At 44.7% G+C, this 26,182-nt stretch overlaps 1 protein-coding gene and 1 pseudogene across 3 annotated transcripts in view; both read right to left on the bottom strand.

Moving 5' to 3' along the window:
* SH3KBP1 (SH3 domain containing kinase binding protein 1) overlaps nt 1-26,182 on the bottom strand; it is a 346,493-nt gene that overhangs the window by 263,253 nt on the left and 57,058 nt on the right. The window lies entirely within an intron of this gene.
* On the bottom strand, nt 13,355-18,768 carry LOC113614538 (emerin pseudogene; annotated as a pseudogene).

The raw sequence follows: 26,182 nt of genomic DNA, 5'->3' as shown, positions 1-26,182 counted from the left end.
CTGTGCAAAGCAGAGGCCTACCTTGATTTTTCTACTACATATAAAGCAAAGTTTAATAAAGTCCAGATAACTGGCAGAATGTCTATTTGGCTTAGTGAAGTGTGAATTACACTTGAAAGAAAGTCAATTTTTGTTAATTCCAAGTTCATATAGTAACTCGAAAACTGACATATTCAGGACAGGATTTTATTTTTTTTCCTCCAGGAGAGATTCCAACGGGCTAACTTAATAACTAGATAAGAATGATGTTCTATTATTTACTACTAGTGACATTTAAATATTTCTATCCTAAAGCAAACAGGTTTTTCTAAAGAGACTTAAATCATTAATATCCCACATAAGTTAATGTTACCACCATTCCCACTACTGCCCACACTATTACATCATCCAAAGGTAAACTTCAGAGCACTCCCTGACCAGACTGTGAGGAACTCCTGAACTGGTGAGATCTGAATTGATGACACTTTTCACAGAGACGTAAGGCTAGGGTCAGCTTCAAAAATGCTCAGGTACCATTACTCACAAGCCTACCCAGCAGAGTCCACTCTTGGTCACAGGTGCCCACCTATCCCCCATAGAGCCCATTCCCAGCTCCGGAGTGGCAGCCTAATTAATTGCAAACCAATTATTGGTTCAGGGTGGGCAACAGGAACTCAGCTCACCCAATCAGACTGCAGGAAAGGCCTCCTCCTACATACCAGCTATGAACAAGGAAGCAGAGGGCCCCGCTTCCCCGCCAAAGGATGCCATCCTACAGCCAGAGAAACCAGCCCTTGGGTGAAACTACTGCCAGACCGATACCATGGTGGAGAGACAGCAAGAACACAGGTCTATGATATCACATTAAGCAGCTGATCACACTGCCCTCAGGGTCCACCCTACCTGTAGCCTCCCGATTACTGAGATAACAAATATCCATGTTTAATCCAGTCCCAGAGAGGTTTCTGTTACATGTGATCTAAAGCACCGCTGACAGGAACGGTCTGCGGAGCCAAGAGCAAGAGTTTGTAATTTGGCAAAAGAGACTCCTCTAAAGTTAATAAAACACTCACAGAAAACATTCCGCTTAATGTTAAAGAAAAGGGAGAAATTACAAAGATGAGTGGTTGCCTAGGGCTGGGCGTGGAAATGGGAGTGACTGCAAATGGGCACAAGGTTTCCTTTGGGGGTGATGGACAAGTTCAAAAATTAGATTGTGGTGATGGTTACACAACTCTGTAAATATACTAAAAACCACTGAATGGGACACTTCTAATGGGTAAATTTTACAGTATATAAATTAGATCTCAATAGAGCTGTTTAAAAAAAACGGGGGGGACTTCGCTGGTGGTGCAGTGGTTAAGAATCCGCCTGCCAACGCAGGGGACACGGGTTCGAGCCCTGGTCCGGGAAGATCCCGCATGCTGTGGAGCAACTCAGCCCGTGCGCCACAACTACTGAGCCTGCGCTCTAGAGCCCACGAGCCACAACTACTGAAGCCCGCGCGCCTAGAGCCCGTGCTCCGCAACAAGAGAAGCCACCGCAATGAGAGGCCCACGCACCACAATGAAGAGTAGCCCCTGCTCGCCGCAACTAGAGAAAGCCCGCGCGCAGCAAAGAAGACCCAACGCAGCCAAAAATAAATATAATGAATAAATAAATTTATTTTAAAAAAAAGCTACATGGGAGCAGATGCTCATTCAGGAGAAGTCACAGGTTGAGGAGACTTTTCCTCCATCCACACCTGATGGCAGCACGCCCCTGCTTAAAATCCTTCCTTCAGTGCTTCCTGGTAGAATCCAAGTTCCTTACAAAGGGACGCAAGGTCCCTGTCACCTCCCGACCTCACTTTCCCCAGCTCCCATTTTACTCGCAGGCGAGGCTCACTTCCAGAAACTCATCAAATTGTTTCCCCTCTGCCTCTGCTCACACGGCACCTGCTTCCTAGCTCGCTCTAGCTGTCCTCTTCACTGATCTAGTCCTTCCTATCGTACCCCAGCTCTTAGGTCCTCTCCCTTTGGGTTCCCTGAGCAGACTGACTGCTTGTCACAATGGGTTGAAAAAGTATGTTTCTGGGTCTATCTCTCCCACCAGGCTAGACTCCAGGGCCTAGAACAGCACTCCAGACATGACAGACACTTGATGGACACCCACTGAACTGGTCTGAGCTTTCTCTTTGGGGAAGGACACCAGCTTCTCCTATAGGTCCCTTGTGTCATTGACATTGGGGGTGGGAGAGCCAGAGGTAGGTCCCGCATGTCCTGGCTCCCGCCCACACCCACTTTCCTAGAGCGACTTCAGGCTCAGCAAGGGACACAGGTGCCCACAACATGTACAAGCCACCCTGTAAGAAATCCCTGTCTCCGACCATGCTGAGCACTTCTGCTTCTTGGCTCAAACGCTCCCTGATGCAGAAGGTAATGGTGACAGTGCACAGCATCTCTCTCACTGTGTACAAGCTTTCAAGCAAAGGAAGGGCAGGAATGTCTGACTATTTTTTCTGATTATGGGGTGTCCTTATTTATTTTTAACCCTTAGACAAGGTAAGGAGCTGGGGTACCAAAAGTCACAAACGCAACAAGAATGGGAAACACTTGGTTTTAAAGCAAGACTACACATTTTAAAAGGGACCCAATAGATGCAGGAATGTTGGCAAGATCGTCTCCACCTGGTGTCTGATCTTCCTGCAGATCTCAGGGGAAAAGATTAATAGCAAAATTTAAGAAATGTTAAAAAGCCAGTTCCTGGAGAGTCTCAATGTTCAAAAAAAGGAAAAAGTCACTCTGTGAAAGGAACAACCTGCAGAAACCCACCGTGGAGTTGGCGCTCCATCACAACAAAGATACGGCCCAGCCCTACTGCTTGTCCCGGCTCTCGCTCTCGGAACACCACCACAAATGAAACTCCAACACAGGAGCGAGGAAAGAGCTGAAACAACACTTCAAATATTCACAACGGTGATTTCAACTCCTACCTCATAATCATGACTCCTCTTTCCCATATTTGGGTCCCAGCTTCCCTGGACACACTCCGGGAACCTTCACAGACATTATCTAATGCTGAGCAGGTCAGCAAACCAACCGTTAAGTACTCTCCTTTTTCTCTATGCTCCCTGATTTAAGCCAGCCTGGGCACAATCAAGAACTGGTCAATTCCCTTGGCGGGCCGGGGTGGGCGGGCTTTCTCAGGGAGTTTAGATCAAACAGGAAGCCCTTGGGATGTCAGATAGTTTGTCTTTAAACATCTCAATCTGATTCCAACAGTGAAGTTTTCAAAGCTGTCATTATCCCCCTTCTCCCCTACCAAAAGAAAAACAAAGGTGACAGATTTATTACCAAATCACTTCAGTAGCTTTTTTTTTTCTCCCTAAATACCTGCCTAGCCTCAGCCCCTGTGACTCTAATCCAATCAGTTTGGTGTGTGGACTGGGAATCCATGGTGTTCAAACTCCCCCAGGTGATTCAGGGGATCAAGACAGCCCCAAAATAGAGGGCTGGGTGAAAAGGGTCAGTTACACCCTTGTTACTAAAAAAAGCATCAATCTCGGCCTTCCCCCATTCACCCAGCCTAGACCCCCTGAATCCGAATCTGCATTTTAACAAGATGGGAAAGGACGGATCTGGAAAGCTGGAAGGCACGATAGAGCTTGAGAAGCTCGGGCTATACCATCACCTGGCTTCACAGTCTCCTAGGCTGTGTTTTATTTGTTTCCCCTTCACAAGTGAGAGACGCAGCAGTGGGAGATCACCATCAGAACTCACATCCCACAGTTTGTCAGGATCTTACTGATGAACGACAAAAGGGCCAAATCCCGCTCCCTCCCTCCCACCCTCCCAGAAACTATTAGATTAAATGTAAAGGGAGTCAAAAGACTAGACACAGCCTGTTTTTTCAATAAAAGCAATACATTTTTCCATTTGTGCTGGCAGCGTCAACACTTACATTACTGCGCATGTTTAAAGCTACCAGCCACATTCGACTCCTACATGGGCACAGCAGCAGGACCTGCAAAGTCTTTGAATATTAAAGAGCTCTACGTGGACCCAAAGCACGCCAAGGCGAATAATTCTTAGGACTCATGAGAACTATTAATTGCATCCATTCTTAAAAATCAATATACTTCAAGAAACTTTTTAAAAATTCATAAGCTTATTTCTCTTGTTCAAATAACATCATAAGGCCTTCACAGGAAGTCGTGGTTCCAAGTGAATGTAGCTGCATATTAAAAAAAAAAATCTCTCAGTAGCCTAACACCCAGCTCAGCAAAGATTTCTAGCAGGTTCTTAGAACCTGACAGATTATGGTACCCGGTACCCCTCATGCTAATTAAGCTCTGCATTGTTGTTGTTGTTGTTTTAAAATTTATTTATTTATTTTTGGCTGTGTTAGGTCTTCACTGCTGCGCGTGGGCTTCCTCTAGTTGTGGCGAGCGGAGGCTACTCTTCGTTGCGGTGCGTGGGCTTCTTAATGCCGTGGCTTCTCTTTGTTTCAGAGCACGGGCTCGAGGCACATGGGCTTCAGTAGTTGTAGCACGCGGGCTCAGTAGTTGTGGCTCGCGGGCTCTAGAGTGCAGGCTCAGTAGTTGTGGCACACGGGCTTAGTTGCTCCGCAGCTAATGGGATCTTCCCAGACCAGGGCTTGAACCCGTGTCCCCTGCATTGGCAGGCGGATTCTTAACCACTGCGCCACCAGGGAAGTCCAGTTGTTGTTGTTTTAATGTAGCCAAGGCCACCCAGACAATCCTGTACCCCTGTACCATAGTACAATCAGGAGTGAGAGAGCATGGACTCGAATTAAACCACCAACAGGTTCAAATTCAGCTCTGGCATTGAGTATTTGTTCTCCCCTGGGCAAGTTACTTAAACTCTCTGGTCCATGGGAAATGCTGTATAAGAGCAGACCTACTAGAGAAGGGACTTGAGGATATGGGGAGGGGGAAGGGTAAGCCGGGACGAAGCGAGAGTGGCATGGACATATATACACTACTAAATGTAAAAATAGATAGCTAGTGGGAAGCAGCCGCATAGCACAGGGAGATCAGCTCGGTGCTTTGTGACCACCTAGAGGGGTGGGATAGGGAGGGTGGGAGGGAGGGAGATGCAAGAGGGAACAGATATGGGAACATATGTATAACTGTTTCACTTTGTTATAAAGCAGAAACTAACACACCATTGTAAAGCAATTATACTCTAATAAAGATGTTAAAGGAAAAAAAAGAAATGTTGTATAGGAGTTTGCTGTTTTTCCCTCCCAGTATGTAGTACCATAAATGATACAGATAAGAGAACTATGTACACAGGAGGTGCTCAATTATTACTACTGGTTAGAGAACACTCCACCCAGATTGCATTTCCTTCAACGAATGTTTCATTACCCAACACAAGCAACCTTCTGGTTGTATCAAGAGAGGTGCTTGCGGGAAAGTTCTTTTTTCTTTCCTCTAATGGCAAAAAAAAAAAAAAAAAAAAAGAAAAGAAAGGAAGAAATCAATGAATATGTAAAGTTCTCCCCCTCAAATCGTGTACTTAATATGGTTTATTTATATTATGACATTTATTCTCAGTGGATAAGCATTATTATAGAAAAAATTATGAAAAGCACTTGAGCAGGTGAAAAATGCATTCTACAAAACAGCAGACTGGTACCAATGACATAACACTTATTGAGATCACAAATGCTGCTTTCCAGAACGTTCTGGGTAGGCAAATGCCAGACAATTGCCTTCACAGTATTAATACTACATAGTAATATATGTAGTAGTAAGAGAGCAGAGGGAATTGGGATGTTGAAACTGTTTAAGCTACCCATTTTCATCTGTTTTTAAGCACTCATAACAAATGAACAAATGATAGATCATTCAGTGTATTTATTAAATCCACTTCCCTGGGCAGTTTCACTAGCCAACACTTTAACGTAAACTGAGTTGCCCTAAGAATTAAACAGTAATGTTCCTTTATTTTTCCCCCCACCAGAGGCTCATTTTCAGAACACCCATCCTTCCAGTTAGTTCTTACGAGGCAATCATGAGAAGTCGGGCTACTGGTGTTCAGATACCAAGCCTGACCTATAATACAGCTGCAATCTCCATCAAGTCAGGTAACTGCTGTGGGCTTCAGTTTTCTGTCTGTAATACAGGAATAATCACTACCTGGGGTGGGGTTGGGGTGAGGATTAGCTGAGTTAATGCACATTCCCTACAATTAGGAGAGGAGTAAGTAATACACCATTACTGGATAAATAATAAGGCCTCTACTCACAACAGCAAATTCACATTCCTTTTCACTCTGTGCCAGGTCCTGAAGTGGCTATAAAAAAGGTAAAATAGGCTCTCCCCGTCCCTCAAAATGGGGCGGGGTAGGGGAGAGGAGTAATTACTGTCTGTGTTTAAAAAAGAGAAGAAGAATGAGAGCAGGAGGGAACCCACCCACTACTTCCTCCCTGGGTTTAGCCTTGACAGTGACTCAGCTGCAAGGGTCGCTCTCATCAGCAATATCTCCCTAGCTCTGTGACCTTCTAAAGCTGAGGGGAGCCAAGCTTGTTCATGCCTCAGGGCCTTTGCACTGGCTGTTCTCGACTTAGATGGCCCGAGTAATGACAGGAACCTCCTCATCACTCAGGTGTGAACTACAATGTCACCTCCCCCAAGAGGCCTTCTCTGATGACTCTGGCTGAAACAGCTCACACTCCACCGGTCAGTCACTCTATCCTTTCCCCCTCCTGTATTTCTTTGTTGCATGTTTCATGGTTTACAGTTTGTTTGGGTTTTTTTTTTTTTTTTTTGCTTGTCTGCAGTTAGGCTCTCTTTCCTCTGTTACAATGTACGCTCTCTAAGGGCACAGACCTTGTGAAGCACATTCCTAAAATGGCACCTGGCACACGAAGGGCATTCAGTGTACAGAGCTAGGTAATATATGTGTTTGATAGTTTCAACAGCTGTGTCATATCTGCGTCTGGTTCCGATGATTGCTTTGTCTCTTCAGACTGCATTTTCTTGCCTTCTGGCATGGCTTATAATTTTTTGGTTAAAAGCCAGACATTTTGTATAGAGCAGTAACTACTGAGGTCAATGAGCCCTTAGTATGGGGATTTATGTTAATCTAGTCAACAGTTCGGCTGTGTTGACGTGGGTTGTTCCTATGGACATCAGAAACTTCAAATTCCTCTAGTGATCTTCTTTTTTTGGTCCCCGTCTTGGCTTTGGGGTTTCCCTTTGTACTGCTCCCCAGAGAGAGCCTGTCTCTAGCAGCTCTCCCTGCTATGATCCATTGTTGTTACTCCTGAAGGCTTGTTAGCATGCTGGGGGGGAGAATAGGTTCTCCTCAGTCTTTGGAGTACACATGGGGCCGGGGCCTGTGTCTGGGAGGTGAGGGTTCCCCTTCACAACAGCTTCTGCCCCTCTTCCGGGGACAGAGCTCCGCCACCCCTTTTCCCCAGCTGCAGGGGGTGCTCTCCAGCGTTCTTAGTCCACAGCCTTGATGCCCTTCTCCATGCAGATTAAGACTTTTTTTTAGGTGAGGTGGGGGGCTGGGGCTGAGTGGAATTCCTTCCCCCAGCTGCAATGGCATTTCACCAGTGCCCTCAGACCATGTCCTTCCCCCTGCAGAATAAGCCTTTTGTTCCTTAAGGGACAAGGGTCTGAGTGGATTTCTCAGTGGCTCCTGAGCCAGTACCCCCAGCCCACACCGTGAGTTTTCTCTGGATTTTCCTCAGTCTCCCCTGTGAGAGCCAGGTGGGGCTCCTGGAGGGAAAGCCTGCAAAAGGGTGGGACCCCCTTCTACCCCAGTGCTGCCTCCAGGAGCTTCACACTCAGGTTAGCCCACACTCAGCCTCCGGCAATCTGTCAAAACTTCAGCTTCATCTTTCTACCTACTGCTATGGTGTCTGGTGGCTTCTGTCTCTAGTAAACAAAAGTCTTCTGTCTCAGAAAGTGCCCCCCTCTCTCTCCAGATTTTGAAATGGCCGTCTGCTCTGCGAACTCAGTTCTCTATTAATTTCTAGTCTGTCCAGATTTTTTCTTATAAGCGTGGGAGGGACGTTTTTGCAGCTTTCTACATCTCTGAGCTGAAACCAGAAGTCTCTTCACTGGTTTTTAAAGAATCAAAAGTAAGTATGACAAAATGGTAACATTTGATAAAACTAGGTGGTGGGTAGGTAGATGTTGTTTATATTCTCGTGCCCTTCTATTATTTTAATAGTTCAGGGACATTTCAAGATCAAGGTGTGGGTGGCCACGGTGGAAAACAGCACTATTGTATAAATAGACTGAGATATGTATACAACATTTGGTTCTTGTTCAACAATATATAGAAATCACCTGAATTTTAAAAAACAACCATCATTTTTGGCAACACTTCAGAAACTGTCATGAAAGTACATAAATCACCCCAATACCATTAAAATTTAGTGTTACAGAACTAAAAGAAGAAACTAAAATAGAAAAATTAATGTCCTGAAAGAGAACAATTTGTGCATGTTTATAAATCAAAGTATATGACAATATTACATGTTAATTGGTTCACTGTCCTTTAAACTGATAGCCAACCATTATTATTCATATTCATGGGAATTTGAAGTTACTAATGCATGTGCCTGTGGAGCATAGGTCATTCCGCAAGTGCTGGATCCCAGGCTGCAGTATATCAGGCAACACGTGGGAAGCTAACATCGCAAACCTCGGACTGCCACACCTCCCCTTACCTGCATTCCTAATTTAATATAACCGTTAATCGCATATGAATGAAAGCAGCAATGGCTTGGTAAGATCCATCTCATGCAAAGAACTTTCCCTTTTACTTAAATAATTCACTACCTTAGATAATAGCAAGTAAATTATACGCTATGAAAAAGAATGAACCATTAATGACTCCAAAACTTCAGATTAATCTTAAGGATTGTACATTAAATTCAATTAAACTAGATGAATATTTAACACACTTCTTCTCTATACTTACGACCATTCTAGCCACTCTGGGGAAAAAGCGGGTAGACATGAATAACCTACCAATCTCTGCCATCACAACAGACCCCATGGTGGGTTACAGGGCTGAGAGGAGCCTGCGTGACCACGCAGTCTGGGAATGGCAAATGCCTGGCACAGGCCAAGAAGGGCCCTACGGTACGTTGCATTAGCAAAGAGGTTGACTTTTAATTAATTTTATGCTTTAGTATTCACTTGCACATGCCAATTAAAAGGAAAAAAAGGAAATACCATTTTAAGTAAGGTGGATGCGTTTGGCTTTTATTGTAATGAATGAAGACAGGCCTAAGTTTGGCTGTAATGAGCCTTAAATGGGATGACTCCACCAATGATGAATCTATAGCTTTAATTACCATGTGTGGCTCTGTTAGATGTACCCCAGGTAGAACTGGAATCAGAGTGACCAGTTAGACAGCTAAATAACACACTTTCCCCTGCCTGAGAACCATCGCTTGTCAACTGTGCTATGTCGTTACCAGAGCTGTTTACACAACAGCTACATCCCTGCATTGCAACAGGCTCGAAATTAAATTGCACCTCCAGCTCGAGGGCTGGGGATGATGTTAGGCTGACAGTTGGCAGCACCCCAGACTGATGGTCACCTTAAAATACCTGTTAATGGGGCTTCCCTCGTGGCACAGTGGTTAAGAATCTGCCTGCCAATGCAGGGGACACGGGTTTGAGCCCTGCTCCGGGAAGATCCCACAGGCCCCGGAGCAACTAAGCTCGTGTGAGACAACTACTGAGCCTGTGCTCTAGAGCCCGCAAGCCACAACTACTGAGCCCGAGGGCCACAACTACTGAAGCCTGCGCGCCTAGAGCCCGTGCTCCACAACAAGAGAAGCCCCCGCTCGCTGCAACTAGAGAAAAGCCCACAAGCAGCAACAAAGACCCAACGCAGCCAAAAATAAAGATAAATATTTTTTAAAAATACCTGTTAATGGAACCCATTCAAATTCAAGCTTTAATAAAGGGATGAGTTGGGCTTCCCTGGTGGTTCAGTGGTTGGGAATCTGCCTGCCAATGCAGGGGACACGGGTTCGAGCCCTGGTCTGGGAAGATCCCACATGCCACGGAGCAACTAAGCCCGTGAGCCACAACTACTGAGCCTGCGCGCCTAGAGCCTGTGCTCCACAACAGGAGAAGCCACAATGAGAAGCCCGCGCACCGCGATGAAGAGTAGCCCCCGCTTGCCGTAACTAGAGAAAGCCTGCACACAGAAACGAAGACCCAACACAGCCAAAAATAAATAAATAAATGTATAAAAAAAAATAAAAAATAAAAAATAAAGGGATGAGTTAAACTGAATTAAAAATATCAGAGGTCGGGGCTTCCCTGGTGGCGCAGAGGTTGAGAGTCCGCCTGCCGATGCAGGGGACACGGGTTCGTGCCCCGGTCAGGGAAGATCCCACATGCCTCGGAGCGGCTGGGCCCGTGAGCCACGGCCGCTGAGCCTGCGCGTCCGGAGCCTGTGCTCCGCAACGGGAGAGGCCACAACAGTGAGAGGTCCGCGTACAGCAAAATATATATATATATATATATATATATATATATATATATATATATATATCAGAGGTAAGAGAAAGGTATATGGATTTTTAACCACCACTGACAGGAGAAGCTCACACTATAATTGCACGGATTATATGTACCAAAGAGATCATCTGTCATGTGACATTTTGAACCAAATAACAGAGTGTTCCTTGAAAAAAAAAATCAATAAGCACAAAGAAGCAATTTCTCAACAGTTGAAACCACACAAACCTGACATGCTCCAGTTTCAAATGTGTTTCAAAATTCATATTATGTGCCACCAGAGCCTAGTGTCATAATTATTCATTTAACACAGAATAGCCGAAGCTACTTTCATATGGCAGATGTACTTTTTTTGTAGTCAGGTTGGCAATTATTCCAGTTTCAAGATTTGGAGAGAAAAAAGTTGTGCACACACTCACGATTTTGCCACTGAGAGGAATAGTTAAAGATTGAATACAAGCCAAGCTGTGAGCAGTTACAGAACGACAGCAATAAACCTGATTCCTTTTCTATTTGTGCCCATGAAGGCCTCAATAGTACAGTGTGACTACAGGTCTAGCAGTTATAACTTGATAATGATTATGGTGTTAAACACTCATGGTGAATCTTTTGCCCATAATCTGCCAACCTATTGATTTGAATGCCGTTTCTTTACTATGAATCGTATGTGGTCAGAAAACAAATCCTGAGTAACCTAAGCCTTCAGCAGCTGGCATCATGTTGCAGACAATGAGATGCTGTCCAAACACGCACGGCCTTGCTAAGAACATATTCACGTTTTAACACATCAATGCCAATTATAGTTATTACAGTCATGACTAAAATGCACATCTATGGTAAATCTTTTAAATACAATTTGAATTTATTTTTTTCTTCCATGATGTGCAAAAACCGGCCCTTTTTCATTGTAACCTGGCCCCCCACTGTACTGAAACTAGTTATCTCAGATCTTGACCATGGCCTTGTTTTACAGCCAGGAAAATTACAGCCCTGAGAGCTTCAGCACGGCCACCAATGAGCTGTCCTGCCTCCTTCGAAGAAAGGCTGGGTGTAAGAGGAGACAGCGGTCACAGTGTCCCCACACCACCTGGGAACGGAGCGGCGTCCCAGGTCTCTCGGGGGAGCGAGGTCCACGGCTCCTCGCTCTAGGCCTCCATCTGGGACCACCTGCCTCAAGAAAGCCGGGGCAGGATGTGGTTTGGCTCAGACAACCTCCTGGCTCACAAACGCAGGCCAGCCCGCTTTGTTTTCCACCCGGACACCCAGACACAGGATATCATCTCTTTGTCGGTTTTCTTGAGACAAACGTGGTGGTCCCAGAGGGAGGATGACAACAAATGAAACACTCCTTCCTTCATGACGAGCAAAACAGGCAGCGAAGGGCGAAAAGGGGCCAACGTCATGCACCTCATTCCACAAGGAGCTAAATACATCTGTGTGTGGCTTTCGTGTTAACCTATGCGGTGACCACATATTAAAGAGACATTCACATTTTCACCTTTACTCTCGCTGAAGCTCCCTCGAGAACTTCTTGTCTCATGTTCCTCAGTGGCAGACAGATGATGAAATTTACCCCTGAGCCTGGGGGCAGGGGGAAACACAGTATTTCAAAGCCCCTTGGGAGTTAAGAAACTAAAGTGAAATGAAATATCTCCTGGGCAGCCCTTGAGGTGTGCTGCCCACATGCCCCTTCAGGACAGACCTCCTGTCTTCAGCATCTGCCCCAGATCCTAGGCTGCTTTCAAGCTGAGGTCGCGCTCCCCTCGGCAGCCCCTGCCAATCACTGCCCTGAGGGGCAGGCAGGGAGTGTCAGCGCCTGGCCACTTCTGCCTGTTTCTGCCCATTTCTGGTCCTCCGTTGGGCAGCCTTGGCTCAGAAGCTCCCTGCCAGGCTGACTGGGACGAAGGGCATCGCAGACTGTGGCCCTCCCTGCACAGCTCCCCCACCCTTCCATCTTCCAGGGCTGCTACTTCCCCCACCACAAAGAAAACCTGCACCCCTACCTCCAGCTCAGCACCGCTGCCCACAGCATCCAACTGACAAACACCATCTCTGTATTTTTCCAGTCTCTCAGAGTGGTTGAATACTTCTATTAATAGCTAATATTTGTTAACTGATTAATAAGTATCAAACACTCCTGTGAGTTGCCCTACACATGTGATCTCATGCATCCTTCCAAGGACACTAACAAAGAGGTATACCATTGTGGCCTTCCCATTTTTCACAGGAGGAAATAAATGGATACCTGGGCATAGGGATTAAATAGGTTCCCCAAGGTCTTGGGGCTAATAAATGCAGACTCCGGCTTCTAGATCACTGGGCACAAACTGCTCCAGGTCAAAGCCCGCTGAGTCCTGGGCACAGACCGCAGTAAGGACGTGCTGAATGTGGCTGACCTCACCAGGCTCACAGATCACAGCAGAAGAGGCTGAATGAAATGACTTAGTAGAAAGACAAGGGCACAACAACAGGCTCTCTTCCAGCACACAATGAATTGTGGGGAAGGGGGAAGATCAGCTTTTCAATATTACCCATGCTACAGACGTTTTTACATATATAAAGAAACCTTAAATGAAAATATGATCTTTAAAAGGTCATCATCGGGACTTCCCTGGTGGCGCAGTGGTTAAGAATCCGCCTGTCAATGCGGGGGACACGGGTTCAAGCCCTGGTCCAGGAAGATCCCTACATGCCGTGGAGCAACCAAGTCTGTGTGCTACAACTACTGAGCCTGTGCTCTAGAGCCTGCGAGCCACAACTACTGAGTCCGCGTGCCAGAACTACTGAAGCCCGTGCGCCTAGAGCCCGTGCTCCGCAACAAGAGAAGCCACCGCAATGAGAGGCCCACACACCACAACAAAGAGTAGCCCCCACTCGCTGAAACTAGAGAAAGCCCGCGCACAGCAAAAAAGACCCAATGCAGCCAAAATAAATAAACAATTTTTTTAAAAAGGTCATCATCAAATAAAAGTCAAATGGATGAGTTGAAAATCTAAAACGGAGAAGTTTAGTTATCATGCAACTTGTTCACATATGAAAACTTTTATTCTAAAAATTACCATTTTTATTTTAAACAACTACCAATGATTCCATTTCATGTTCTTCAATAAACTTTGGAAGATGGTATACATTCCTTAAGGGCTCCTTAAATAAAGATTTTATACAATGCATCAAATTTACTTTGTGCTATAAACTTGGAATGTTCTGCTCCCTGTTTTTGGAGACGCCAACTTTTTTTTCACCTCGAAATTTATCAGCCTGAAGAATTCGTACATTTGGCGGGCATGTGAACCTAACTTTTTTTTTCAATTCTAACTCTTACAATATGATTTAAGAGCTCCAGTACTACCGATCACATTTTTTAAAACCTTAGAGACATTCTGTACTTAAATGCATGAACATAATAGGAGAGTGTTATATTTTGCGGTTAAGCATAGTAGCAATTTTCATTTATATGCCCAAACCTGGACTCATTCTGGAAGGGTGGGGGGGAAAGCCCCTACCCTGAGCTCCCCTTATGCCAGGTGCTCATCATTATTAATAACAATATTCATAATGTGTAGCTGGACTTAACATACATTATTATTTATTCATCCTTGTGTTCCCGGAGCTCCCCAGTACCTGGCACGTGAGAAAATAACTGCAGCCCTTACAAAAACTCTACCAGGATCTGAGTACTGTCTCCTTTCACAGATGACGAAGCTGCTTCAGGAACTGCCCTGGCCGTCTAGTGGTTAAGACTCCTTGCTTCCACTGCAGGGGGCGTGGGTTCGATCCCTGGTTGGGAAACTAAGATCCTGCATGCCGCGCAGCACGGCCAAAAGAAAAATTATAAAAAAAAAGAAGCAGCAGCTGCGTCAGAGGCAGAGGAACCATCCGAGGCTGCTCCACTGCTCGCCATGGGCAGCGATCTAGGCCCAGCCACCTCCCCCCACCCAGAACCCCCCTTGCCGTTCATGCCCCACGCTGGGAGCCACCTGCGGAGAGGGCCCGGGCCCAAGTGACCACTCTCTCCCCCTGACCTGAAGCACCTTCTCCTCCTACCTTCCAGAACATTCACTTGCCTGGCTCTTCTCCTCCCCTTCTGACCACTCCCTGTCAGTCTCAATTCTGGTTTCACTTTCAACACTGGAGGACCCAAGACTCCTCTCGCCTCTGACCACACTCTCGCCCCTGGTGATCTTGATCTTTGAAGGACCCCCAAATTCCTATCTCTAGCCTGGCCCTGCCCCTTGAAATCCAGACTCACCTCCTCAAACTGCTTGCCAGGGCTCAGTACAAAAACCTTAGGGTCACCCTTCTCTCCTCTCTCCCTCTCTCACAATACACATCCAGCCTTCTCAGCAAATCCTGGGGGCTCTAACTTCAGAAGTATCCAGAATCTGACCACTTCTCCACTGGTCTCCCCTGGATTCCTGCATTGGCCTCCAAACTGCCCTCCCTGATTCCACCCTTGCCCCTTGCAGTCTGTTCTCAACACTGCAGCCAGAAGGAACCAGTGAGAGCATCCCCGGCCAAATCACTCCACTGCTGCCGTGAAAACTTCCCATCTCACTCAGAGTCCCAGGGCTTACAGTGGCCCCGTGACCTCTAAGCCCATCCCCTGCTGCTCTTCCCTGGTTGTCTCCTCTCCAGCACAGTGGTCTCTGTTGTTTCTCCAATGCACCAGGGACTTTCCCTCCTCAGGGCCTTTGCATGTGCTATTTATTGCCTCTGCCTGAAAGGCTCTCCCACAGATCCCCACAGGGCTCCCCTGCTCACTTCCTCAACTCCTGACTTAAAGGTTACCTTTTCAGTGAGGCCTTTGCTGGCCTCCCTATCACAAACTGCAATCCCATTCCCAACATTCATATTCCCCCTCCCCTGCTTTTTTTCCCTCCAAATACTATATAACTTATTCATTATATGTAAGTCACACAAGAGCAAGGATTTTTGTCTGATTTGTTCAGTGTCTTCCCTGGTGCCTATAACACAGCAAACACAAAATAAACATTTGATAAATGAATGAAAGAAACTCAGAAAGCTTAAATAACTTGCCCAAGGTGGGAGAGCTCAGCTCTCAGCTCTCTGACCCCAAAACCAGCGCTCTGAGTCACGATCTGTGATAAAATAAAGATGCTTTCTTTTTTTTCTTTAAGTGAACGGTCTTTTTATTGCCTGTGGAAATGTCAGGGTGGCCTTTGGTTAATCCCCCCCAATGAGGTGAATGAATAGGAGGCATGCAATGATGACACCCATGTTCTTCTCTCCAGGAGAAGGCTCTTGCCCTCCTAGGCCCTAAGGGTCAGAGGCAAGTAGGGCCAGGAGGCTCCAGAGGAACACCTGTCCAGGCCCACCATGCTGCAGAGGCCCAGGCCTGCTGCCTCCCTGACAGCACAAGGCCGGGGAAGGCAGTGTTTGCTACACTGCCCCTGTCCCAGCACCCCCAAGCTAGAACATGCATAATAAGCCCCAACCCCCCTCCCCCAGAAAACACTGCTAAGGCAGTCATGTAGGACTTCAAATATCAGCTGGCCCCAAGCCACAAAGCCAGAGCATTAGGGCTCCGCCCGGAAGGGGTCGCTATCCTAGGCCAGCAAGCAGCGATAGAGAAGATACAATATTAGAGTAAATATCAGAACTTGAAGCAGGTCGCTCCAAAGTGGGAGCTCGTGATCCTCGCCCAGATCAGCCTCAGGGACCCACTCTTCTGCAGCCTCAGGGGCCCACTCTTCTGGCCGGATGGCACGGCGGTCGAGCCACGAAAGAGGAGATGAAGGCGAGGACACGGCAGAGGTGGAGGAGTAGCTGGGGTAACGGGACAGGCCCAGGGAGCTTCTGGAGATGCTGGAAGCTGGGCGGTAGTGTGCGATGCTCTGGTAGGCACTGTCCCGGCCATACACGGGGCGTTCCCTATCGTTGCCCTCCTCTTCAGAAGAGAAAAGACCATCATCGCGACCCTGGTGCTGAAAGGTGTCAGCACCACGGAGTGAAGCCGAGGGCTGGCGGAAGCCCTCGGATGTGCCCGCAGACTCAGGCTCCCCGTAAGTCGTGGTGGTCAAGTAATTCTCCTCACAGTAGTCACGATTATAGCTCTTGCTCTGGTAAAGTAAGGCGTCCTCTCTCTTGGGCAGATCGTACACATCCGAGTCCACGGACGCTGAATCTAAGTCCGAGGACCGACGGGACAAAGAGGAGGACGATGAGCTAGAGGGCGAGAGCCTCCACCTCTGGGTCTCATACTCGAAGATTTTCTTTTCGTAGAACTTCCGATTGGAACCGACGACGGGCCCGTGTGGGATGTTGTACTGGCGCAGCAAGGCAGCCAGCTCGGTGTCTGACAGGGCCGCGTAGTCGTCCATGGCGGGCAGCGGGCAGCAGAGGCCTGGGGGTGGCCCGGGCCTGGTGTTACGGGCGGAGCTACGACTGCCTCAGAGCGCGACAGGAGCAGCGCGAGCGCCTCGGGAGTGGCTACGCCCGCCCGCGTCACGCCTGCGTCACAATCGCCCGCGTCACGCCTGCGTCACAATCGCGTCCAACCGCGGCCCCTGCGGGCCCCGCGCCCTGTCAGTAAAGATGCTTTATCACTGCACACTCAGATACCTACAGACCTGATAAAAACTCAAACCAAGTTACATAGCGAGGGGTCCATTAACCCAGCTCATTTGCTGCTTTCATTAACCTGATATTCTCTTGGAAGACTAGGGGGATTTAAAAAACAACAATTTAGAAAAAGTAACATACACCTGGGAGCTACCCCAATCACAAGAAGCTGAAGGATGAATGCACCTCAATCCCTGAGGAGAAGTAAACAAATCAGATCAAAATACATACTTTTCCATTTTAAATAAACTTTTAAAAATCTGAGAAATAAAGAAACCAAAACCCCTACTATTAACATTTTAGCATTTTTTCCCCCTATACACACTGTTTGGTAGTTTGTGTAACATGCTACATATACAATTATATACCCTGCATTTTCACTCACAGCATACGTATTTTCTATATTACTGCGTACATCCTTATAGCCCCCAAATTTAAGGCTATGTGGTATCTTGTCAGCAGGCAATGAACTCTAAGCTGGTAAAAAAACAAAGAACATAAGCATCAATTCAACATGGAAGCCTGAGACCGCTGCTCATCATGCCATCTTCAAATCGACTGCTAGCTCCACCACTGAACTTGACCCAGCTGCATTTCCCAGGGGCCAGGAGGATCAGTTCCTTTGGCAATCCTCGGGCCATATCGCTTCTGGAAGTCACAGCTTAAGACCACGGGTTATTTAAGTGGCCACTGCCACTACCGTGCAAAGAGTAAGGGCTAAGTTTCCAACGGTGCCAATAACCACAAGTGTGGGGAAACAAGCAACAAAGATAGTCACCCATTCAACAAATACGGAAAAGCACTGCTGTGCGCCAGGCACCGAGGACACAATGCTGCACAGAGGCCATAGGGAAGAGGGACATCGTCAAATAGCCACAAAAACAGATTTTAAATCCCAAGAGTGACAAGTGCTACTGAGGAGAGAAATATCGCACCACAAAGACTCACAGAAAACGGGTGTTTATAAGAGTCAGGAGGTTGAGGATGGTTTCCCAGGCAGAGAAGGCATTAATGGGGTGCAGGGAGGGGAGGTGGGAGACAAGGCCAGAAAGAAAGGTGGGGGTCGGCAGCCCATGGGCTGACCACGTTCAAGAGTTTAGTCTCCAGCTTAAACCAAGGGAAAGGCCAAGGAAGGATCTTTAAAGTATGTGCAGTGCCTGGGGAAAGGAATGTGATCAGATTTGTATTTCAGGATCATCACTGGAGCCTCAACGTGAGGCAAAAGCAGGACGGCCGTCAGAGCAGTCCCAGGATGAGCCTGCCCCAGGAGACGTGCCAGGCGGTGTCCTACACCCAGGCCCTTTCATCAACACTGTCTCCGAGGCCCTCCACCTCCTCTCGCCTGCACCCACTTCTTTCCTCCTCCACTCTTCTCTCCTCCCGTTCTGCTTCTCTCATTGGCTCTGCCGCTCTCCAGGCCAACCACAGACAGGTCAAATGGTGACACCTCCCTGTACCTGCACAGTGGGCGGGGCTCCCCTAAATCCCAGCCATGCCCAACACAACACAATGCAGATGACAGAATCTGACCACGGGAGAGATGACTGGAACACCCAGGACAGGCTGGAGAACTATGGCGTAAGGAAAAGAGGATGGGAAAGTGGTTGGTTGTTTGCTTTTATTTAAAGGTTTTTTTTAATGTGGACCATTTTTAAAGTCTTTATTGAATTTGTTACAATATTGCTTCCATTTTATGTTTTTTGGTTTTTTGGCCGCGAGGCATGTGGGATCTTAGCTCCCCAACCAGGGATGGAACCCTCACCCCCTGCATAGGAAGGCGAAGCCTTAACCACTGGACCACCAGGGAAGTCCCTGTTTGTTTGTTTTTAATTTAATGGAAAACAAGAACAAGAGTTAGGAATCCTAAACATACCAATGCTGGGACTCACGAGCAGAGATACAGGTGGGTCTGGGGTACAGCCCGGATGTCGGGATTTTATAAAGCTCCTCAGTGGATGCTTAGGTACAACCAAAGGTGAAACCCAGTGGCATTATTTTTTTAACTTTTTATTTTGAAATAATTATTTACTCACAGGAACTTACAAAAATAGTGCACAGAGTCCCATGAACCCTTCACCCAGCTTCCTCCAGTGATGGTATCTTATATGATTAGAGTACAATAGCAAAAGGAAGAAACTGACATGGGTATAATACTGATAACTACACTATGCCTCTTACTCAGCTCTCATCAGTTTTTGCATGCCCTGATGCAAAAACTGTGTGTGTGTGTGTGTGTGTGTGTGTGTGTGTGTGTGTAACTCTATGCAATTTGATCCAACGTATAGATTTGCGTAACCACCATCACAATCAAGATACAGAACTGTTCCATCTCCACAAAGTAACTCCCTTGTGCTACCCTTTTATAGTTCCACCAGTCCTCTCCCCGCCCTGTCACTGTCCCACAGCAATCAGTAATCTGTTCTCCAACTCTGTAATTTTGTCATTTAGAAAATGTAATATAAATGGAATCATATAGTATATAACATTTGAGATTGGCTTTATTCCCAAAGCACAATGCCCTTGTGATTCATCCAAGTTGGTGCCTGTATTCATTCCTTTTTATTGCTGAGTAGTATTCCATTGAATGGATGGACTGGAGTGTGTTTTTTGTTTTTAACATCTTTATTGGAGTATAATTGCTTTACAATGTTGTGTTAGTTTCTGCTGTATAACAATGGAGTGTGTTTAACCATTCACCCACTGAAGGACATTCAAATTGCTTCCAATTCGGGGCTATTATAAATAAAGCTGCCACGAACATTCCGGTACAGGTTTTTGTGCAGACATAAATTTTTATTTCTCTGGGATGCATGTCCAAGAATACAACTGCTGGGTCACGTGGCAAGTGCAAAGTTAGTTTTATAAGAAGCTGCTAGACTATCTTCCAGACTGGGTGAACCCTTTTACATTCCCACCAGCAGCGTCTGAGAGAACCAGTTTCTCTATACCCTTGCCAGCATTTGGCATTACTACTATTTTTTTGTTTCAGCCATTCTAGTGCTCATTCTAATAGATATTAGAATACATAGTACTATCTCATTGTGATTTTAATTTTCATTTCTCTAATGGCTGATGATGTTGAACATCTTTCCACGTGCTTATTTGCCATCTGTATATCCTCTTCAGTGAAATGGCTGTTCACATCTTTTAACCATTTTTAATCGGATTTTTTGACTGCTTACTATTGCATTTTGAGAGTCCTTGATTCATTCTGAATACAAGTCCTTTGTCAGACATGTGGTTAGCAAATATTTTCTCTGAGTCTGTAACCTGTCTTCTCATCCTCTTCACAGGGTTTTTCACAGAAGTTTTTAATTTCTTCTGACAGAAGAAATCTGACTGATTTTTTTTTCTTTAATGTCCTTTTGGTGTGATGTCTAAGAACTCTTCACCTAGGCCTAGGTCCTAAAGATTTTCTCTTGTGTTTAATTCTCAAACTTTTATAGTTTTATGTTTTACAATTAAATCTATGATCCATTTTGAGATAATTTTTATAAGGTATAAGGTTTAGGTAGAGGTTCAGTTTTGCCTCTGACTGCTCAACTGACCCAGTACCATTAGATGAAAAGACTCTTTGTTTTATTGGATTGCTCTTGTACCTTTGTCAAAGATCAGCTGGACCTATTTGTGTGGGTCTATTTCTGGGTTCTCTATTCTGTTCCATTGACCTCGGTGTCTATCCCTCCACCAATACCACACTGTCTTAATTACTTTAGCTATTAAAGTAAGTCATAAAATCGAATAGACGCCTTCTACTTTGTTCTTCTTTTTCAAACTTGTTTTACCTATTCTAATTCCTTTGATTTTCCATATAAATTGAAAAATAAGCTAGTCTACAAAAAAACACTTTACTGGGACTTTGACAGGAACTACAGTAAACCTATAGATTTGGGGAGAACGAACATCTTTACCTTGTTGACTTTTCCAATTCACGAACATGGTATCTGCCTATCCATTTATCTCGATCGCCTGTGAATACCTTCATCAACATTCTGTAGCTTCAGCACACACATCATGTCCATGTTTTGTTAGATTTATACCTAAGTATTTCAATTGTTTTAGGATTGATTATAAATGGTATTGTGATTTTAATTTGTGTTTCCATGTGTTCATTTCTAGGACAGAGAAATAATTTTTGTGTGTGGACCTTGTATCCTGTGATCTTGCTGAATTTACTTATTAGTTCCAGGAGTTATTTTGTAGATTTTTGGGATTTCCTACATAGAGAATCATGTCATCTGCAAACAGGGACAGTTTTAGTCTTCCTTTCCAATTCGTATGCCTTATATTTCTTTTCTCAGCATTGTGCTGACTAGGACCTCCAGTACTGTGCTGAATAAGACTAGTGAGAACAGACATCCTTGCCTTGTTCCTGTTCCGGGGGCGGGGGAAGCATTCAGTCTTTCACCACTTTTAGCATGATGTTAACTGTAGATGCTCTTTATCGAGCTGGGGAAATTCCCTTATATTCCTACTTTGCTAAGAGTTTTTATCATGAATCGGTGTTGAATTTTGTCAAATGATTTTTTTGCATCAATTGATAGGATTATGTGATTATTTTTTCCTCCTGTAGTCTGGTGATATGGTGGATTACATTCATTGATTTTCAAACAATGAAGCAGCCTTCCATACCTAGAATAAACCTCACTTGGTCATAGTACATAATTCTTCTTATATGTTGCTAGATTTGTCTTCCTAGTACTTTGCTGAGGATTTTTGTGTCTATGCTCTTGAGGGATATTGGTTTGTTGGGTTTTCATACTGTCTGTCTGGTTTTGGTATCAAGTTGTAATGGCCTCATAAAATGAACAAGAAGGCATTCTCTCCTCTTGTATTTTCTGGAAGAGATTATGTAGAATTGGTGCCTGTTCTTTAAATGTTTAGTGGAAATCTCCAAAGAAACCTTCTAGTCTTGGAGATTTCTTTTTTGGAAGCTTTTAAATTATGAATTCAATTTCTTTAACAGTTATAGGACTACTGAGATTACCTATTTCATCTTGGATGAGTTTTGGTAGTTTGTGATATTCAAGAAATTGGTCCATTTCATCTAAATTGTCAAATGTATGTGTATAGAATTCTTTGTGGTATTCTCTTACTGTCTTTTTAATAGCTGCAGGATCTGTAGTGATAACCCCTGTTTTATTCTTAATATTGCAATTTATATCTTCTTTTTTATCTTTTTCAGTCATCTTAAAGATTTAACCGGGCTTCCCTGGTGGCGCAGTGGTTGAGAGTCTGCCTGCCAGTGCAGGGGACACAGGTTCGAGCCCTGGTCCAGGAAGATCCCACATGCCGCGGAGCACCTGGGCCCATGTGCCACAACTATGGAGCCTGCGCTCCACAACTACTGAGCCCGCATGCCACGGCTACTGGGGTCCGCGTGCCTAGAGCCCGTGCTCCACAACAGAGGCCACCGCAATGAGAGGCCCGTGCACTGCAGCGAAGAGTAGCCTCTGCTCGCCACAACTAGAGAAATCCCGCGTGCAGCAACGAAGACCCAACGCAGTCCCCCCAAAATAAATAAATAAATTTTAAAAAAAACAAAAAGATTTAACCATTTTACTGATCTTTTTAAAGAACCAGCTTTTTCACTGATTTTCTCTGTTGATTTTCTGTGTTCAACTTCAATGATTCCTGCTCTTATCTTCATTATTTCCTTTCTTCTGCTTGCTTTGGTGGGGGCAGGGGATCTTTTCTCTTTCTAGTTTCTTGAGGTAGGAACTTAGATTATTGATTTCAGATCTTTCCTCCATGCTGACTTAAATATTTAGTGCTATAAAATTTCCTCTCAGCACTACCTTAGCTGTGTCCCATAAACTTTAATATGCTGTGTTTTCATTTTCATTCACCTTGATGTATTTTTAAAAATTTGCTTTGAGACTTCCCCTTTGACTTATGAATTATTCAGAAGTGTGTTATTTGATTTCCAAGTGTTTGGAGATCTTCCTGTTATCTTTCTGTTGTCGGCTTCTAGTTTGATTACATTATGGTCAGAGAACATACTCTGTATTATTTCCACTCCTTTAAATAAATTGAGGTCAGTTTTATGACCCAGGGTATGGTCTAACTTGGTAAATGTTTCATGAGTACTTGAAAAAGATGTGTTTTAGGCTCTTTTTTGAGTGGAGTGTTCTATAAATATTAATTAGAACTGCTTGGTTGATAATGCTGTTCAGTTCTTCTATATCCTTGCTGATACCTTATTTAGTAGTTCTTTCAAATGCTGAGAGAGAGATGCTGAAGTTCCCAGCTATTATTATTGTGGATGTGTCTGTCTTTCAGGTCTATCCGTTTTTGCTTCATGTACTTTGCAGCTCTGTTGTTTGGTTCATACATATTTAGGATTGTTGTGTTTTCTTAGTGTAATGACATTTTCATCATTGTGTAATGTCCCTCTTTGTCTCAGGTAATTTTCTTTGCTCGCTAGTCTACTTCATCTGATATTATACATAGCCATTCCTGCTTTTTTTAAAATTAATTTTTACATGGTATACCTTTTTCCACCCTTTTACTTTTAATGCACCTATAGCAATATATTTAAAGTGAGTTTCTTGTAAACAGCACATGGTTAAGTCACATTTTTCATCCATTCTGTTATCTCTATCAATTGGTATATTTAGACCATTTACACTTAAAGTAATTATTGATGTTAGGGCTTAGGCGTGCCATCGTATTATTTGTTTTCTCTTTGTTTCCTGTTTATCATTCCTCTTTCCCCTTTTTTTTTTCGGTTATTACAATATACATATGGAACTTACCAGAGACTACTGGTATCAATGCTTTCCCATTTCAAGTGAAGTGTAGAAACCTTACTTCCATTTGGGTCTTCGTTGCTGCACGCAGGCTTTCTCTAGCTGTGGCAAGCGGGGGCTACTCTTTGTTGCGGTGCATGGGCTTCTCACTGCGGTGGCTTCTCTTGTTGCGGAGCACAGGCTCTAGGCACGTGGGCTTCAGTAGCTGCAGCAGGCAGCCTCAGTAGTTGTGGTACACGGGCTTAGTTGCTCCGCAGCATGTGGGATCTTCCCAGACCAGGGCTTGAACCCGTGTCCCCTGCATTAGCAGGTGGATTCTTAACCACTGTGTGACCAGGGAAGTCCCTCTCTCCCCACTTTTTAATATTCTTTTAAAAAAATATTTATTTATTTGGCTGCGCCAGGTCTTAATTATTTATTTGGCTGCGCCAGGCCTTAGCTGCGGCAGGCTCCCAGTTGCGCCATCTAGTTCCCTGACCAGGGATCAAACCCGGGCCCTCTGCATTGGGAGCACAGAGTCTTAACCACTGGACCACCAGGGAAGTCCCCTCTCCCCACTTTTTAAACATAATTTTCTCATATAGTATCTCTACATATATTGACATCACACCAGATATTATAACTTATGCTTCAACCATTAAACATAATTTTAAAAGCTAATGAGGATAAAAACAGCCTATTAAACGTACTTCTGTTTTTACCCATCCACTGTTTTTGTTTTGTTTTGTTTTGTTTTCTTTCTGGAGTTCCAGGCCTCCTCCTGTTATCATTTACTTTTCTGTTTAGAGAACTTTCTTTAGCCATTATTTAAGGGTGGGTCTGCTGTTGACAAATTTTCTTTGTTTTCCTTCGTCTGAGAGTGTTTTTATTTTCTCTTTATTCCTGAAGGATATTTTCACCAGATGTAGAACTCAGAGTGGAACGTTCTTTTTGTTCAGCACTTGAAAATGCTGTGCGCTTCCTTCTAGACTCCATGATTTCATATTAGAAATCCACTGTCATTCAAATCATTCTGCTGCTATGGGTAAAACATTGTTTCTCACTCTCTGTTTTTTCTTTGTCTAAAGACAAAGAAGTTTTGAGAAGTTTGATTATTATGTGTCTTGGCATAGATTTCTTTGGGTTTATCCTGTTTGGGTTTTGCTCAGCTTCTTGATTCTGATGGTTTATCCCTTTTGCCCAATTTGGAGAGTTTTCACCCATAATTTCTTCGAATGCTTTTTATTTCTATAGTCTTCTCTTCTCCTTCTGGGACTCCAGTGACACAAATGTTAGACCTAATGTTATTGTACCAAAGGTCTCTGAGGCTCTGTTCATTTTTTTTTTTTAGACTAGTTTCCATCTGTTGTCTGGACAACAGATAGGGTAAATTTTATTGATCTGTCTTCAACTTCATTGATTCTTTCCTCTGTCATCTCTATTATTAAGCTCATCCAGTGAACTTAATATGGTGATTTATTTTTCAGTTCTATAATTTCCATTTTTTTAATACCTCTAATTTTTGCTGAGATTTTCTAATTATTTGTTTGTTTCAATAGTGTTTGTAATTGCTCATTAAAGCATTTTTCTGATGGCTGCTTTTGTCAGACAGTTCCAACATCTGAGTCTTCCCAGTGTTGGTATCTGTTGATTGCCTTCTCATTTAAGTTCCAATTTTCCTGGTTCTTGGTATGACAGGTGATTTTTTTTTTTTACTGTATCCTGGGCATTTGAGCTACTATGTTATAAGACTCTGGATCCTATTTAAATTTAGCAGGCACTGACCCTATTTAGATTAAGCATATAGATCCTGGGCTACTTTTGTGGGCTGTGATGCCATGGCAGTTTAGTTTCTAGAGCCCTTGCAAGGCTATTCTGGTCTTCTTCATTTGTGTTACCTAGAGGTCACTCTGAAAACTTGGGTGGCATTTCACACTGTAGTTTATTTTCTCAAACTTTTTGGCACATTAATTCTGGTCAGATTCATGTACGTGTTGGTCAGGATTTTGCTCAAGATTTCCTACATGGGTTTAATGAATCCCTTTCTCCAGCTCCCTCCTCCGCAACATCTTCCCCACTATCTAGTGCAGAAGGTGAGGGGGGCCACTTACTACTGCTGAGCCCAGGGCAGAGGGTGAGAGTCCAGACTTCCCATTTGGTCTCCACTGACAATATGCCAGTAGGGAAGGAGCAAACTGCCCCAGATACAGTTTGCTATCTGTATTTTAAGCCACACACAACCAGGCTGGACTCTTATCTAGAGGCTTGGGAGGACAATCCACTTCCAAGCTCACTCAGGTTGTTGGCAGAATCCAATTTTTGAAGCAGGAGGTCTGAGGTCTCCATTTCCTTGCTGGCTGCTAGCCAAGGTTTGCTC

Source organism: Aethalodelphis obliquidens, unplaced genomic scaffold, assembly GCF_003676395.1.
Source record: "Aethalodelphis obliquidens isolate GAN/ISIS:26980383/991018 unplaced genomic scaffold, ASM367639v1 scaffold99, whole genome shotgun sequence".
NCBI classification, from domain to species: Eukaryota; Metazoa; Chordata; class Mammalia; order Artiodactyla; family Delphinidae; genus Aethalodelphis; species Aethalodelphis obliquidens.
This window is presented reverse-complemented; position numbering and strand designations above follow the sequence as displayed.